We start from the raw sequence: 15,890 nt of genomic DNA on the forward strand, positions 1-15,890 counted from the left end.
AAAAATCATGAAAGTCTATCAAAAGCTGTTAGTGAATACACGACTACAACTCAAATTTGGGAAGCCCACAGTCTTGAGATCTCTGGAAAAGGGGATTGCATCTTAGGGGAGCTTTGTTCTAGTATTTGATAAGCATCTGCTACCAGTTATTGTAAGAGACATGGCACTAAGTCAAACATATGCACATTCAGATTGAATTTGGGGTAACTGATATTTTTGATTATTTATTTACAGACATCAACTAAGTACTTGTGGTGGTGCTTTGTTGTTGTGTTGTTTTGTTTTTTTTCTTAGACTATAGTAACTCTCAATAACTTATACTACTCTTCAATCACTAAAGTGAGCTCATACACCAGCCCATGCAAAATTCTTCTACCACTGGAAAACACACAGAGACAAATGCTTCATGCACAGCAAGGGGTCATGTTCACTTTCAAAATAGCCTTTTGTTTTAGAGCTGTTGGAAATACAAAATACAGCCACCAAGATACTAGAAAATATATATTTTAAAAATTTTAATGAAATTGTTTAATAGGCGTACAACAGCAGTAGAAATCTGTATTTTTAAGGCAGATACAATTTCATGCACATGCTATTATCATAATAACATCTGCCTAAGGACTGTAAATATTTAAGGATTTTTTGGAAAGATAATAAAAATTTTAGCTGCATCATCTGAACAAAAAGCTGCACCAACTATTTACAGTCTCAGAGTTCCTGAAACAACTGAGGAAATAAATTTTATGTTTTTTTTGCGAAAAAAAAAGCCCTACTAAATGCTATTAAAAAAGGCTGGCTTGCTTGCGTGTTTTCTTGCATGAATATCCTTTTCTTTTCAATGTTACTCTTTCAAACTGTTTTGCCACTGAATATTAGCCATTGAATGTTGCGTACTTGGTCTCAGGTCTCTTCCTTATGCTGAAACAAAACCCCTCAACTTTAGCTTTGAGCATACATGTTATATAGAATAAAAATGCTTTTGTGCCAGAAAAAGGGATCAAATGGGAGATTCAGTCATAATAAATGAATGCAGTCTAGAGAAAGTACTTGAAAGAACAACACTTTTAAAGTTAACTTTGCTTTAAGTACATACCAATGGTGGCATTATTGTGATCCTGCTGTAACATCTTGTGAGAAATCATGTGGGATAATGCAACAACCATGAAATTAAAATGGACTACTTCTGTAGAGCAGACCATTATTATGTGGTGTCTTATTTCTCAGAGGGTCCATTATCTCTTCATCACCAGAAAAAAAAGGCTCTGCAATGAAGTGTCGGAGAGGAGGCAGTACGGTAGAGGAAAGCACAGAATGTACCAGTGTCATATCTCACGAGCCTTTATTTAGTGATCACGATTTTGGAATTCAGTAGTTTTAAAAAAATTGTTTCATTTATAAGTACCAGCTGCTGAAGAAGATAAGGGAAGAAGGTAACCTGTTTAAAACTAACAACCCCCCCCCCCAAAAACAAAAAAAAAACCCACCCAAAACCCCATGCTCTATACCTGAAAGTACTTTAGTTTGTTTTCCAGCATAGCCTTTGAATTTTAATGAAACATTTGGGGAAACTTGTAAATGAAAATGGAAATATTGCTTTCTGAGAAGCTGGCTCAGCACCACATGTGAATTATTTAGAGACACCTTTTATTGTTTCTGCTTTTCATGAGAAAAGAAAATGTTTGGTGTTTTTTTGTTTGGTTGGCTGTTTTTTTTCTGTTGCCTTAGCCTTAATTGGTTTTATTTCCTCATCACTGTTTTTAATTCAAAAATTCCTTCAAAACACTATAGCTATGCCTTCCAGTAATTAAAATACCTACATAATAGTAGGAATATTTTTTAGCTGCTTATCTACAACTAAAAGAGGATAAAGAAACTTCCTGATCACCCTTGACTGATTACATTACAGAGATACGAAAGGACCCTAACTACAGTGAAGTGTCAGTTCTAAAATCTTTCCTCAGAAATAACTACCCCAGATGCCCTCAAATGACAACATCCAACACAGAAAACTAAAGTACTTGTCCAAGAAGCAAAGTCTATAACTGCAACAGTATCTAGAATATTTTTATTTGCTTAATTCATAGTTTTATTTTCCTCTCTCCCTCTTTTTCCTTTGCTTTTTTTTTCATTCCAATCTTTCAAATTTTTTAATCTCTCATTCATATTCCTTGGCTGCTGTGTTCATGTATTCACACACAGTTCTATTCACTAACTTCATTAATGGTGTTTTCAAAATTAAGCAGAAAAAATGTGTAAATAACTGGGGTATAATTGCCCAATTTTTAAAAATCTCTACTAAAGGCTTTATTTCTTGTTGCTTTAAGGCATTTAAATTTGTTTTTTTAATTTACATTAATATTACGTTCAACATCTAGGTCTCAGTTTCCCTGAGTATTTTGGGGGCTACTTGTATAAAAAAATTCAAAGCCATGAAAATCAATGTCAAGGAAAATAAAAAAAAAAATCAATGGGGCTTTGAGCAACCTGGTCTAGTGAAAGGTGTCCATGCCCATGGCAGGGGGCTGGAACTAGATTAATTTTAAGTTCCCTTCCAACCCAAACTGTTCTGTGGTCAAGCAAGGACTATGAAGTATAGCTTTTAATGCAATAACACTTGAAGAATCCGGAAGTGACCCCGTAATCAGGTCAGCTGTGACAGATGGAACTAGAGAAATGCCCTACATAACCCAAGTATATAGATTCCACTAGATGCCTATAAACACTGGGTTCTGTCATTTCTGTAGCTATAAAATTATAGCTAGAGTATCAATTTATTTATTTTAGTAATTTAGTGTAGAACTGTTGATTTTAAGTGTCTTGCTTTCCTACTTCTGGATCAATTATTACAAGACAAGGAGAACGACATAAATGTCCATTCTTTAGAGTATATACAACAAGGAAAAGTAAAAGTGAACTCATATGGGATTTTAGTAAATACAGTTTTCTGGCCGAATAAAACTGTCATGATATTCTTACCTAGAGATCAAAAGCTTGATGCTTTATTCTTTGGTAGAAGTGTGTCTCGACAAGATTATTTCTTGCACATATTAAAAGGTCAGCCTCTTTCATTTAACCAAGTAAAGTGCCTTATATCACCTGCAAACCCCACAGCTTTCTGCTTCAATGTTTCCTTTCTATTTTCATATCTATGGGAATGGAATCTTCTCTTCAGTATTCAGTGAATATGCCTCCTGCTGGTGCTGCCTTTGACTTAAGCCTGAGTTACCATGTCTTCTTCAGTGATGCTGAACCACTGTGAGTGTGTTTTGCAGTTTGGAGATTCCAGCCCAGTTCCCCCTAAAATGGGTCCTTTCACTATTTTCTTTCTAACTTATTTCTCACTGGATTTTCAGGTTCATATGGGACTATTCAAATATATTTACGGTAGAATACACAAGGATAACTCTGCTCAACTTAGTGCAGTTTATATTCATGCAAATATGATCAGAATAGAGCTCAGTAAGTTTTTCTGTGGAAAATACAAGTCGAAGCCAATTTGGAAGGATTTTTTCCCCTTTGTCTGACAAGGATGCTCTACTTCTATGGCATCTCCTATCCAATTATTCTTACGCAGTTAACATTCCTTCTTCATTTCACTTTTTATAGGTCAGAGCTACTTTTGTTTATCCTCAGTACCTTTTGATAATATGAACAGAATAACTATTCAATTCTTAATGTACTTGGCAGTTACAGTGTCACTAAGGAGTAAATCCTACATACAGAGATCAGAGCAAAGTTTGAATTTTCAGTGAATCAGAGTTATGCTTTGCTAATATCAAGGAAGAGAAATGTTTGCTCTGTTTTAGATATACTCAAGGAAGATTACAGTTTCAGAATTACTGTCTCCAGCTGTCTCCATTTTATAGTCTGTTTTGTACTTTATTATCTATATGTTCTGAATGTTCTGCTCCCTTGCTTTCAATTTTAAACATGGTGCAGACAGCTTACAGCACATTGTTGGATGTGGGCTATAAACTGACAAATGCATTCTTTCTATATCATCTCCAACCCTTTCATTGGATTTCATGCCTTTACCTTTGCAAATATTTGTGAAGTTCATAAAGAGATCAGGGAGAGAAGTGTTCCAGACAAATGAGACCTGTAAATTTTTTTCTGTGTATGATTTGTTTTTGGTGTAGTCACTGTGTATTTCACAAAAAGCCAGGAAGTCTGGACATAATGGAGCTTACACAGAAACCATGATATAGAATATTAAAATACTTGGTACTGGCTGAGGTTTCTAAACAATGAATGTTATGAAAAGCAATGAAAAGGATCAGTGGGTGATGGGGGCAGGAAATTAATGCCATTGATACGTTAGTTGGAAGCTGTTAGTCCTAAATGACAATAACAGTTTAATATGACCTATAAACAGGACTGGTGTGATAACACAAAAAAAAAAAAATAAATCTGTGTGATCATTAGGTTTGAATCCCAACCTATATCTCTGCATCTTGCACCAGTTTTTACTAAATGTTTTCTTTCATGAAACATATTGATGACATATGATGCTTAATACATTAGGCTGTACACCTCTGTTCCTTATAACGGTTACAAACACAGAGCTACTGAACATGGAACAAATGCTGTTGGGGAGTAGTACTACAAAATTCCCAGTACTAGAGGAATGGTTATAATGCTGGTGAAGGGGTCTGTGTCACAAGATCTTCTATCTCAAGGATGAAAAGAGATCACAAATGGAAAAAAACATTGAGGACTATGGTATTGCATGGAAGGTCCAGGGTTGTAGGGCAAGAGATGGCTTCAGACAACCAAGAGAATAAGAGTCACAGATTCAGATTCATACTCCTACCTTTGTTTTCCTTATGCTTGTATTAAGGAAGGCACAATGATCTCTAGAAAAAGAATGACATTACCTGGTTGGGGGATTTCTTTAAAGCTGAAACTTTTTTAAATTCTAAAAACATTTTTTTTTAAAAGTTTCTTAAAATCAATGTAAATAATAAATCCCACATTCATTCCATCTCCAAAATGTAAATATAAACACACAAAAATTAAAAAGGCCACTGAGAGATGTTACTCAGAATGGTTAAAATTTTCTGTATTCTACAGTATATAAGAAAGTGCTTATGCAGATAATAAGCTGCTATACAGGGAAACACAAATTAAAATAGGTTGAAAAAGCCTAGGCATTAAAAGTGTTCTTGAAGAATCACAAAAGCATTGAAAAAAGTGAAACCTACCCTTATACCTGCAGTGAAGTAGACACACAACACTTATCACAATTTCAGAAATATACACCATTTTTGCTGCTTAAATAAAGAGATAATTTTCTTTAACCAAGAAGAAAGGGGAAGAGAAGTAGTTCAGCTGCTGTCTCAGTAACTGTAAGAAACTGGCAGCTGAAAAGAGAGAATTTATTTAACAGTTACACTGTTGAACAGTAAATTAATCAATCACAGTTAGTCACTTTGCAGCAGTCTGCAAAATGCCTTTGGCCCATCACTTACATAGCCACATGGAGATATGCATTGTCATATATTGACCAACACAACGCTTACATGAAATTGTATTATACTGGGAAATCGAAAGAAGAAGCCTGCATATATCGTTTCAGATCACTACCTCTTAATATGAACGAAAAAGCAATCAAAGCTTTAAAACTAACAGCCTGTGTGCCTTTGTTTAGAGACCTTTTGAATTAAAAAACAACACCTCCTCCAAATAAAAAAAAAAAAAATCACAAACAAAACCAAAGCAAGCAGAAACAAATCTAAATAAACAAACCAGAATGGGGGATTCAGTTAAAATTATCTGTATTCTACGATACATAAGAAAGTGCATAGGTAGATAATGAGCTGCCTTAAGGGCAGTTTATAAGGGGGAGGATTGAAGTTATATTTTTTGTCTTCCTCCATTTCATGCACAAATTTGATTGGACTTCTAGTCTTGTGATTCCTTCTTGTATGACATATGTCCATAGATATTAAGAATACCTACGGTGTTAAGAAACAATAGAATACTTCAAAGATTATATCTCTTTTATTTACAAACAGGTAGCAGCTCATTCCTTTCAGGAAAACACATTTAAGTGGAAAAGATACCTAAAGTTATGCTGTGACATACTGTGCTTGTACACATATGCACCCACGTTTTGAAGAAGCTGCCATTTAATTATTTTAAGAAGGACCATCTTCAGAATAAGAATTACATGAGCTTATTTTCTAAACTGTTTAAATTTTTCTGACAAAAGGTGCACTGTATTTTTTTTCTTCTCCTGTGTAAATGTGGCTTTTAGGGGACCATGACTCCAATCAGAGACCATGAATATCTGTGGACAGAAAATAGGACCAGCTGGTGACATTGCCTGGTACTTTTTACATTTTCTTTAGGGTGCTGATTGGAAGGGGGGTTGACAGAGAAGACAAGAAACAGAAGTTGTGACTGGAAAAAGACTCAGAATTGGCTACAGCAGCACTCTACCAGCTGCCATTACAATGTGTATTGTGTACATTTGCACCGTGTAGAATCTAATTCAGTTTTACAGTCAGAAAAGAATAGGAGGCAATCACCAAGATCCATCACCAAACAGCATGATAAATAAGCTGCTATTTGCATCATGTATGTAACCCAGTCAGGAGATTTGGACTGGAAAAAAAAGCAGACAGAAAAGACAGGATCGTAAAAACAAGAAACCCTGCCATGAAATAAAACAGAAAGACGAAGAAGTATTTTCCCTGCTTCTTTGGGCTGCAAACACTGACAACTACATAGCAGTAATATATGATTATTGTTTATGAGTTTAATCTGAGATTTCAGACAACAGTAGTTTGAAGTAAAAGAAAACAAAAATACTGGTCTTGTGAGCATTCTTCAACAAGTTTCCAGAAAGGTTCTTAATGTTTGGAATAGTGAAATATTTGCTCATTGTCATTACTTCAAAAATCATCCTGTGTTTAAGCAAAGATGAAGAGGGACATAAAAACTTGAAGACATGAATCGTTTTTTCAAAAATAACTTTACAGTTATGGCCAATTTTAATGATATTTAGCCCTTGACAGATTCAGAAAGGTTTCTGGGTAAGTATTTCAAAGCCATCTATAAAGCTACTTCCTAAAGCATATATGGTGCTTAGGCATTTTTCTTTTTGCTTTGTGGTACGCCTTTGCAGACATTTCCACAAACCTTTACTGGTCCAGTCCTACATGTGCACAATAGCAGCCAAGCTGGCTTTTAAAAGGGCTAAACTTTGCCCTCTCTAGTGTACCCTTATGGAATTTTCAAGTAACGCATTTGCTCTTACAGCACGCCAACGACTTTTAACATCTTACACTTGATAGCCTAGCTGAGAGTTCAGTCCCAAATCTAATTACATCAGAAATCACTATATGTGATTTCAGACATATGACTTATGCATACTCTCAGCAGGTCACAAATTTTAAAGGAGTATCAGCCCCTCTTACTGTTATTTAAAGATTTCATTATATTACATGTGCTGTGATCTAGAGAAAAAAGCATATGATTTATCACAGCTCATCATTTGCATAATGTTGTCAGAGCCCTGAGGGTGCTGATAGGAGTTACTGACCCTGACCAGCCTCACCTGGGATCCCTGATCACTCCTTCTTTGCCCATGGGCCCAAGAGTCCCATTTAAGCTTAGCCCATGATGTAGGGAGTATTGGTTTCTTGCCCTGCTTCCTGGATGGTTCCTGGGTCTGTGCTGTAGGTAGCTCCTCTCCTGTGTGTGTCTCAGACAGACAGTATAACATCTCTGCCTCCATCTCTTACTCTTCCTGCCTGGACTCCCTTGAAAGGGCCTTGCTCCATATCCTGCTGTGTCAGGGGCTGCTGATGAAATATCGAAGTCATTTTGGAGTAGACATGAGGATCCAAAATTGATTCACGATTGTAAAAGTTATTGGTTTTTTTGATGTGGATACAGGGGCTGAGAAGGCTGGTGGGTGAGGAGGTGCATGAAACTATTCCTAAAGCACATGGCTTTGCTACTAACTGTCTGCCTCATCAATACAACTGCAAATACTGGGGTTTTTTTTTTAGATCAGTAGCCAAAAGAAAGGTCAAGGCTTTTTGAAGGGTGTGGGGAACCTCTCTGACTCAAGATTATTTATTCAACTTGAAGTTTTAATAACCGTTTCAGAAAAAGTTATATTTTATTAAAAAATACTGCAACTAAAAATTGAAAGGACAATTGAAAGAAAAAGTGATATTAAATTGTCAAAATAGAAATATTCTTGGGGTTGCATATGAGTGTTTCTGAACTAAAGTAGTTCTCCAATCTGAATTTAACAATAATTTCGCTTCTTCTAAAGCTGCACTTTTCAACAAACTTGCAGTATTTACTGACACTTTTAGCTGTCTCCCTGATGCTCTGTGGGTGTGGTTAGAATGAATTCTTTCACTTTTAAAAGAAACTGCAAAATACCAAGAGAATTCTTGATTATCGTCAGTCTGAAATAAATATATCATGCTTTCAGCCAGGTGTTTTTCATAAGCTGTTATAGCAAGATCATGCTGATGGTGAATGTGGCTCTGAGGTTTACAGTGGAAGGTGTGTATCTTAATCCGTACTTCAAATGAAGCTCTTCAAGTTCAGTGTCTCAGGGTTTGAATTCAGGTATCTATCTTCAGCTATCCCATTTCAGACTCTGAATCCCTTTATATAAAGGCTCTATAGGCTAAAATAATTACTTAAATATGGATACAAAACAAAAAAAGTCGGCCTGTGTTAATGAAACTTCCCATTCACCTCTCATCCCATTTGTGCCCCAAATCCCAGACCTTTCCCTTTATTTTAGGGGTTAAACACCACAGCATTTCATATCCTACCTGGCCCCTGTTACGCCCTCATTCTCATCCTCATTCTAGTACTCTCCCACACAAATTTTCCCATCTTAAGACTTCCTTCTCACCAGCCCACTTGTGAAATCTTAAAGCTTTCTTCACTCTTCAGCACTTCCTTCCCATATTTTTGTCCTGTATTTCCTCCCACTCTAATCACATCCTTTCTCAGTTTACATTTTCCAAACCTACCACTGTTGTTTCCTCTTGCTCTTGCTGGCTGTGTATTGCTGTTATTCCTTCAGCCTGTTGCTGGCAGTGCTCTCTGCATGGGCACTTCTTCCCATGGCCTTTGCAGACAGCCAAATTCCCCTTTTTGCTTACCTCTCATCTTCTACTCTTTCCTGGGTTTTCAGAAATCCAGGAATATTTCACATTTATGCAAAACCTGGGACAGAACTCTGGGGCCAGTAATAGGTAAAATGTCTATCAGAAGAGAATCTATGAAGGCTTTAAAGCCAGTGAAACTTTAAATTCTTTATTGCATAACATTTGTGAGCTGGGTTTTACGTTTTAACAATAATTTGGAAAAAAGATAAAATGTCAGATTGTTAATGATGAATTACTTTTAATTAAAACACTGCTTTTTATAGCCAGTTTGCCATTCTAATAGTATTACTGCTGTCGTGTTCAATAGATTTATTAAATAAAAAATTAAGATCCATGGTAGTGTGAAAAGTTTTAATAGAAAATATTCCAAAACATTTCTTAATCTAGTTCTAGCTATTAGTTATTAGTGATTTGACAGACAGGGTGGGGCTGTCTCAGGCTTGCTGGCTGCTAGTTTATCTAGAGCCTAACTATTGCAGTAAATGTTCAGCAAAAATCTGTTAAGTATGGTCTGTGGAGGGGAAGAATAACACTGGGAAATTATCTTGTTTCCCCAAACTTTCTGCTACAGCATGGAGCATTTTGAAAGGACTTGGAGAAACTTTGTTCAAATTGTATTAAATTACTCTACATTACCCTATATTTCTAGCCTTTCAGGAAGGCAGCATACAATGTCTGTGACCTTCTAACCACCCACAATGCACACAAGTATGGTTAAATGTACACATAGAGCCCCGGCTGATGGAGTCACTGGGGGGTGTAAGGAGGATATCTGCTGGCTCCACTGCCAGATACACCTTGAAGTGCTGCCTCTCCTGATTGGGAAAAAGGCAAAGTCAGGCTTAGGAGTTCATTGCAGTGAGTCCCATACCTAATTTCTAACTGCTGTAGGGTAAGGAGAATGATCTATAGCACAGATTAGCCTGTAAAATGTGTTTTAACACCTTTTTACTAACATGGATTACTGAACTTTTTAGTAAGACTGATGCTGAGTAAAAAAAATGTCTGCTGTTTTTGTTTGGGTGTTGACAACCTTTCCGGCATTTGACATAATAAAATCACAAAATTGAACTAATTGTATAATAGAGGAAGAAGTAACTAAACTGAAATGAGATGTGCAGTTGATGAATTCTAATGTACATATAGGTATCTTTTAAAGTCAAGTGTTAAACCCACAGGAAAAGGTGTAAGGCTATGCCAAAAATTGAAGCAAATTAAAAAATCCTTAGTTGGAACTTGTTCTTTGGAAAATGGCTACATTTATTAAGAATTGCAAATAACATAAAAGCAAAATGATCTTTCTCTGACAAACATTCTTTTCAAATTTTTTTAAGTTTGATATTTTGAAATTTCTCCAGACTCAGATTCTAAAGGAAAAGAAAATAATTATATGACATTAATAAATCCACTACAGGAACTGGAAAATTAAAAAATATGCTAAATATAAAAGTACTAAATATTTTATTAAATGCAATACAAGAATACAATATTCAAATGTACAAAAATTAAACTACAAAATGTAGGCTTTGTTGGTAATTCCAGATGTTTGAATTTCCTCCAGTTTCTTTTATATTAACTTATTTGCAAAAATTAAATGGCTACAATACTTAAATGCTAATAACAAGTAAAATGTACAGAGTTATGTGATCTTAATTCAATACCTATCTGGCTGTACTCCAGACTTCATGAACTTATCTATATAGAAGCCACTAGTGCATTAGAAATACCACAGACACTAGTAGGGCTGATCAAATAGCTGACCCCAAGTAGCTGATCCTATTCAGTTAATAATGAATTTTTGTAGTCTTTTTCAGTTGGCTATATAGCTGATTTGACAGTGTTTCATTGATAACTTATTTCACTGAGGACATTGCTGGCCAATAGTGTATTTCTTTTATGGTTTGGGGTGTTTTCTGGAGCACCTAGTTTCTTATTATTCACTAATAATAGATAAATTGCTAACAATAGGGAAGTAGGCATCATAGACTTACAATATGTTTATCTCTTTATACTGAGGGGTAGTTATGCCACATGAATATCCACATTAGGTGTTTGGAGATCAGTGTCTTTAGAGTTCTAATGGAAATAGTCTTAATCTCTTAAATTTGTATATTATCTCTGTTACCTTCCCAACATTCAACCAGTGACTACATTGCTGTTTCTATAGTGAAAGCTCCAGTTCACATTCAAATGATGTATGGGCAACTGAGTGTAAATATTAGGCCCATGTTTTGAGAACAAGTCCAATATAGTCCCTTTCTTAGTCCTGTAGTTCTTTAGATTTGATTCGTTGACAGATGTTATATCGCAGAACTTAATTCAGCACAAATGGAAGCTACCTTATTTCTCTTGACTACTAACACTGCAGAATCAAAGAGCACCTCCTCAGCCTGTAGAGGATGTCATGCAGTTCTCTGTCCTCAGCCCTAATCTCTAACCTTTTCACCAACTTTTATGAAAAAGTATCAATCTGTATGATGTTGAGGTTACTCAAATCAATTTACGCTGACTGCTAGTAGCCACTATTGTTACTTATGCAAAGCAGCACCACACAGACGTTGCTCTGAAGCAAGATCATGAACTGTTTCAGTCAGGAAGTACTTTGTAATCTCTTAAATTATTAAGAAAAAAAGGTTTTTTTTAGATCTTAAATGTATGATAGAGAAAGAAAAATAAGAAGGGTATTTGGAAATTAATTGTCATTAACTTTCTTTACTGCAGTTTTCTCTAATGTGTATTGACACTTATGTCAGTCCCATTGACTAGTATATAAACATATTTAGCTGAAGTGAATCTTTTAGCAATAGTGGACCATACCCTCACATCTTTTACAAATTTTTATCTCTCAAGCTTGAGTGACATCAAATTGAGATCTAAGGTAAACTGGGAACTTGAAACTTCCAGGAAAATACTAATCCAGTGATGACCTGAATGCTAAAAGATAACTGAACATATGGAGGCACAAGCTTGTACAGAAAAATGCAGGTGTGCTGAGGTACATAAAATCCTTTCTAGTGGAGAGTTACCAGCCAAAAAAGCCAAACTGAATCCCAGTAAACATCATTTATTTCTCTCTTTCAGCACTTATGTAGCTCAATTCTATTTGTTGACCATTCTGTAGTCTGCAGAGTTCTTACTTGCTTAGGAAGTGGACTGGCAGTGGTTTGATGACCTTTTCACCTACAAGAACATCCAAAGGACAGAGGTCTTTCATATGCATGCACCACTCCCAAACCTCTGTCCTTTGAGCTGCCATCCAGTCACAATCCAAAAGTTGAAATTCCTTATCTGTGTAGCTGAGTTGTTTGCAACTGGACTTACTTTACCATTCAAAAAAATGCAGCTTTGCCCATCTATCAAAAAAATATTCTTTTCATTGCAAATAACACGGGAGCTGGAATGTAATCAAGTTCCCATATCCACAGTAGCTGAGGAAAGATAAGCTTAGAGGCCCTACAGGGTATATCTGCAAGCTAGTTGCACAGATAGTAAACATTCACAAAAACAGTACTAAAGGTGTTGAGAAATAAGGCAGACCTTTAAGAATATGCTGAAGATGAGCATTATTTGAGAAGGTTTTTAGACTTAAAACCTATGGTAGCAGTTCAGTAACATAGTTGTTATACTTTCTGTGTGGTAAGGCATCGGGAATTTAACATGAATATAGACTAATTTGACAAGAGACAAGTGAGCTTCAGTTTGAAACCATAAATAAACTAGTATACAAATTAATGAACTGTTCAGCATTTTGCTGAGTTACTGTCTGTTCTGGACTACTTTATCCCATGTATTCAGAGTTCCTTGTAGAGAAAATTTTTGGTGTGTAGCTCCTGGTGATATAGAGATTGAAAGAAGAATGAGTAATTAAAGTTGAAGACTGAGCTTTTTTGGAATCACTTTCTACTTGTCTAAAATTAACTTTTAGTTAATTAATAAAATAAATTTTATTCTGTAATTGGTTATAAATAGTGTAATACATACCCACTCTTCCCAGTCTTTCTAAAATGATAACCTAAATCCTATGAGGTTTAAAAACTTACCACGCAAGACTAAAAAATGCATAATAAAAAAAAGACTAAATATATTCTTGTATCTAAAATGTAGATGTAGAAAACAAGGTGGACAAATCAAAGCACTTTTTCTGAATGTGAATACTGATGTATCCAAAGAGGTTGGTGGTGTAAAATCAACAAGATATTAGTCATCAGGTATGGAAAATGACAGTAAAGATCACTTTGGTAGAAGAATTGTATCATACCTATAAAAAACCCAAACAAACATAGCCAACAACAAAACCAAACAAACCAGGAGACTATATTTGCTTTATCATTAAAGTTCTACAAAATCACTTTAGATTGAAATGTTATACCCTGGAAAGGCAAGGAACAGCATTGGGTCTTTCTACCTGATTTTGGAAGAAGTAGTGAAAACTACGAAAAAACAGAGGAAAATTCTAATACATTGCTGCCATGCAAAAGGTGACCAGCTAAGTGTAAGTGGACTAGAATAGTGATAGGAAAGAATATAATGCATAGGCTAACACCCTTATGCCTCATAAATTTGTATGTTATGAGCAACTAACGTGAGAATTCAAAAGCAGTAAAGCATTTCTTGATTTAAGCCCTGGATGAAGATATGCTAATGAAAAGCCACTTTAAGCATGGTTGTAAAGTATTCAAGCTCAATGCTTGTGTAGAAACAAAGTAGTCCACCTAATAAGGATTACAAGTAAAAATGGAGACAACTTCAAAATATGGGTGTTTATGTACAGAAGATTAAAAGATCAGATGAAACAGGTAATTTTTTGCAGGTGTCATGCAGGCTGTTTTGGGATGCAGCAAGTGGATTACTGGGGAGAAATTCTGTGCAAGCAAAAAGGAGGTAGTTAAATCATCTTTGGCAAAGAATGTTGTGGTCACCAGAAAGTGACAGTACTTAGTCAAAATTCACGGGAAAACATGCTAATCAAGAGCTATTAAACAGTCATCTGGATATAGCATCTGCTTAAAAAAATATAATTAAAAATCAGACTCGTAATTTCTCAGGAATTTCAATGGAAACAGGAGAAACTGATTAGACCAGAAGTGTTCTATACCCTTTCTTTCTTACTTCATTTACATCTAAATCTTATTCTTCAGATTGATTCATTTATGAAACTACTTCGTAGGTTAGTATTTCTCAAAATCACTAACCTTGTCATATATAGGAAATGGATTGTGCTAAGCATCTTTCAACAATACTTAAATATTTTTATTCCTAAATATCTGGTTTAATGTGTCATGTAAATTACACAGTGAATGTTTATCACTGGTAATGGATTTTTTTATACTTTGCTAAAACACATTTTGACCTGCAAATTAGGCAAAGAAAATCTAAGCTAAGTGACAGCAAGCTCTCCTTTCACCCAGCCAGGAGCTTATGTAACATTTAGTTAATTCATGCAGGACTGCTTTTTTTCCTGAAGTGCTAGTTAGTAAGCGCCAGTGTCTTATAAGAAAAACACACATCAGTAATTCTGGAACAAGAGACATGACTGCTGGAAACTCTGAGTGAAGAGGACTGACATAAAAATACATCTCCTTAGCTCTCCACATGGTGGCAGAACCTTCAGAAATAATTTTGCCTTGCAGAGCCACTTTGTCCCCTCAAAATGTACATATTCACTGGAAAGATTCTTCCTCAAAGTTGAGAATAAATTCACCATTCTCTCCCTAAAAAACACTAAGGATATAATACCGAATGCTAATTATGTAGAAGTCGTGTAAAGACCCTTGGGTTTTCTAATTCTTCATTTAAGCCATTTCATTTTTCAAGAATTTTAACATTTTAGATTAATTCAGCTTTGAAGTTCACTATGATTATGAATGGTTTGAAGTGGGAAAAGGACAGAATAAGGTAGAAGAGGGAAATACCTTTACGTAGTAAAGGATGCATTTATCAATAAAAGATTTGTCCTTTTATGTTGGGAGGTATAATAACTTTATGACAAAATTACTTCAGGGGGACATATAAAACAATTTTAAGATAAATCATGTCTTATTAAATTTTAGCCAATATTTTAAAGGCAGGAATTTCTAAAATGTGTAATGTATGCGTAACATGGAGACAAGGTTTTGCTGATTACAGATACTTGAGAAGACTTAAAAAGGTACACAGGTCTGCACCAGCTCCCATTGACAGTTCATACAATTTAACATGCAGTGAGCCTCTAACAGAAGCAAGGATTTTTAGGATTAATAAAGGTACTTCACAATTCTGTTCACATTGGGGGACTTAGCTGCATTTTGAGGCAGCTAAAAAGATTTGGCATCACTTCTAGAGCTTTTCATATAAATTATCACTGCTGCATGGATATTAATCTGAGTCTTCGATAGTCCCCTTTTCTAAAGAAAACCCATTTTTTAAGCACAAAAATAAACAGACCATCATTTAGGCACAAAAATAAATATACCATTAATAAAATGTTACCTGCATAATTCTTCTCTGTATGGAAACCTTGTTCTCTGTTACTACAAACTTTATTTTTGGTATGTTTCCTGCTGTGTTAAGTGTAAATTCCTCTTTGGGGCCAAGTAGTTTAAGGAGCACAAGTTGAACTTTAATCATCTCCCCATTCTCACTCTGCTGCAGCATGTGATTGTTAGCTATTTCAGCATTGTTTAAGATAATTAAGTAGGAAAGTTATACTTGATGTTTGAGCTAGTTTCCAATAACACTGATAAAAGGAATTTATCAGAC

Source organism: Pezoporus wallicus, unplaced genomic scaffold (genome assembly GCF_028554395.1).
Source record: "Pezoporus wallicus isolate ANWC-B61680 ecotype Strahan unplaced genomic scaffold, APGP_CSIRO_Pwel_v1 contig_6872, whole genome shotgun sequence".
Taxonomy (NCBI): Eukaryota; Metazoa; Chordata; class Aves; order Psittaciformes; family Psittacidae; genus Pezoporus; species Pezoporus wallicus.